We start from the raw sequence: 3,521 nt of genomic DNA, 5'->3' as shown, positions 1-3,521 counted from the left end.
TTGATCGCGAGCCTTGAACCCCAACGATGACTAAATCCTCGGCACCGTGTCTGCAATAGCAGCCTTGACACCCTTTATCATACCTGTGTACTCTGCCATTCACCGTGGTGGCCGAGAGGTAAGCGTTTGCAGCAATCACTACCTTCCACTCAGGAAGGCTCCACAGCACCCATGAACAACTCCCGTAGCCACCGTACTTCTCTGTCTTCGCTGATCCGTCAAAAGACATGACGAATCCGCTGTAATTACGGGAAAGCCTGGCGTACAGCAACGCGGGGTCCATTCGAATAGTCGGGGAACCCTTGTTTGGAGGCGCCACCGGCGCGAGCGAGTCTTCCAGGTCAACGAAGCTCGTGATGCTTGACTGCGGTAGCTGCGCAAAGGCGACATCCTTCTCCTTCACGCGCTGCACCTTATGGTGCCACTGCGATAGCAGCACTGCGAACTGGACCGCGCGTCCGAAGAGAGACTTCGACTTATGCACCCACTCTAACGTCGAGAATCGTGTATAGACATGTAGCGTCTTTCCTGCCAGCTGGACGTAACAGATCTTTAACAGCAGAAGTAACGCCAAAACTTCCTTCTCAGTAGGATGGTAGTTCATCTCGGCCTCCTTGAGCACCCGACCGAGGAACCGTACGGGGTGTAACTTGCCTTCATGTTCTTGCATTAGCGTAGTGCTCAACGCCCATTCATTCGCAAAGAGCATCACATGAACTTCTTTCGACCGATCGAAGTGCCTGAGGATGGGTGAATGTGAAACACTCGTCTTCAATTTTTTGAAGGAACGACGTGCCACAGAAAGGCCACCTTCAACGACAAAGTCTTCATCCTTGAGCTGGTACAGCGCCGCACCGTAGACCGCGAAGTCTTGAATGAAGCGGCTGTAGTAATTAACCGCTCCAAGAAACGACTGCATGCCCTTCTTGCTCGTTGGAAACGAAAGCTCGGTGATGGCCGCAAGCTTCTTGGGGTCAGCTCTGATACCTTCTGGCGAAATTTTATGCGACAGAAAGTCCACCTTGGGTTGGCAGAAGATGCTCTTGGTGAAGCTAATGCTGATCCGACACTGTGCAAATCTTGCTAGCAATCGGTCCAGCGTCGCTAGGCAGCTGTCGAAATCCTCGCCACCGAAGCAAATGTCATCCACAAACGACCGTCGACCAAATACAGGTACCGTATTTCGCATGTAGAGAGCTGCACCCTCATATGAGATGCACCTAGATATTGACCAATCACATTCGGCTATCTTGAATTAAGGAAATCGCATGTAGAGAGATGCACCATTCCTAAGCCAACCAAGTCTTTGCGGCAAAATTTGCGCCGGCAGTCGGTCATTTGCCATGTCACGCACGAAGCCTCGCCCAGTGGGCAGACCTCGTGTCGGTGGTAAGGGACGCCACCAGACCAAACACACGGTCAAGGGCATCACGGTGCAGAAGAAGCTACGGGTACAAGAAGTGCGACTTGCGTCTCGACACCGACTGCCTTGCGGCTGCGTCTTTGGTGGAGGAGTTGCAGCGACTATCGCTAGTAGGGTTAAGTACTGCCTTGCGGCTGCGTCTTTGGTGGAGGAGTTGCAGCGACTATCGCTAGTAGAGTTAAGTACTGACGAAGATCACGATTTTGATAGATGGCTCACCGCAGAGGAGGATGGCAACGTGTAGCCGTCGTGTAAATACACTTTTTGTAAAGGAAAAAAGGTTCTGCATAATTTGATTGTGTCTTTTGAATATATATTTATCCAGGTTTGATTTGCTATGTGAACATTAGGTGCATCTCTCTACATGCGAAATACGGTACCAGCGATGATTCGTCTGGCTCCCCGTTCGTAAACATGTCAGCGACGGGGCTGTTGACGAGTTGTAGTACAGGGTCGGTCTCTACCGGTGCTTCGCGGTCTGCCGCGAACTTCGTTTGAAACGAATTCTCGGCGCTTGGCCCACGACGTTCCTTGGCCTGTTCTTCAGCTAAGCGCATCCTCTCCGAGTATTCAAACCAACCTCCTTTAGGTTGAACGAACCCCCAGGGTGCGTTGTCAATCATACGCTGGTAGATCATCGGCGCGTTCTTTAGCCCGAAGGGCATGCGTAACCACTCGAAATGTCCGAGTGCGCAGACGAACGCCGATACTTTACGCGCTCGCAAGGTCATCATGACCGCCCAGAAGCCGCTTGCTGCATCCAGCGAGCAGAACCATAGGTAGCGCTCGAGATCTGTTAACAGGTCGTCGACTAGCGGCATAGCATACTCCATGATCGCAGTGATAGCATTCACCATCTTGTAATCAATGCAGAGCCGGATGTCCAGCCCGTTCTTTTTCATCACAATCACGATCGGTGATGCCCATGGACTGTCTGAAAAGACGATCAGTCCCGCACGCAATAAAGCGCGCAGCAGCTCGTACAGCTTGCCGAAAAATCGTAGCGGCACGCGCCGGGCACGCTGTTTAATTGGGGCGTGCCCCTGTGTGTCGATATCGCATACCGCACCGTAGGCTGGCGGCGGTAGTGCGTTACCACTAGCAATCAGGATGTGCTCGTGGTTCTTTAGCGTCGCGACCAGACGTTCTCGGCGTTCAGCCGACAGCTCAGGATCAGCAACATTAGGCGCAGTGTAGTCAATTGTCGTGTTGATCTCTTCGGTCAGATCCGGCAGGAATCGCCAGCTCCTTCGCGTAGTCGTCCAGGCCAATGTTGTTAGCTGGGTGTTCGTAGAAATCATTTCTCGTATCCTCCGTTGCTTCATTTCCCTCGGTTGTTAACACTCGAGCAACCGAGATGTATGTTCCGTCCAACGCCGCTACGGATTCTTCCCTTGACTCAACATTGGCATCCGCTTTGATTTCAACAGTCGGTACTTGGCCCATCTCCTTCCCATCCTGGTTTCCCATCTCTGGGCCATCTGCCGAGTCGTCGTTCGCAATATTGAATGCGTGGGCCGCCGACATATTGGGTTGTTGACTTTTGTTCCGCTCCTCGTTCTGCCGCTGTCTTGACATTTCGGAATTCGCACCAATCTTGCAATGAATACTCGGTGCCATACTCAACACCTTCTGCGCGATGCCTGTATCCTCTGGATCAACCACCGGTGGCTCGTTCGCAGATTTGGTGACACACAAAGAGCGGGACAGCTTCGTCAAAACGGGGTGACTCCATTCAATCCAGTGCCGTTGCTTGTCGCTTCCCGTGGTCACCCCTGAACTGGACACTAACACTCGTTGGCGTATGTACCACGTTCACCGGTCTCAGTAGTTCGTGTGTACGCACTACGGAGACTTCCTTCGCGATATTTTCTCCCACCATGATATGTCCGTGGACGTGTCCAAAAAATACTGCGGAAGGCTGAACGTCGTACGAATCCACCGGGTATCACCCCAAACCGCAAAGAGGCATTCCACTTTGATCACCGTTCTTCCAGGAAACAGAGGCCCGAAACAAGAAACAGTCGCAAACGAAACCACTACAAATACATATACCAGATTACTTCTAAACGGTAGGGGGTAGCACTTCCAATTGAAG

This window comes from Phytophthora infestans, genomic scaffold (assembly GCF_000142945.1).
Source record: "Phytophthora infestans T30-4 supercont1.35 genomic scaffold, whole genome shotgun sequence".
Classification (NCBI taxonomy): Eukaryota; Oomycota; class Peronosporomycetes; order Peronosporales; family Peronosporaceae; genus Phytophthora; species Phytophthora infestans.
The sequence above is the reverse complement of the archived record's forward strand: the minus strand, read 5'-3'. Positions refer to the sequence as shown.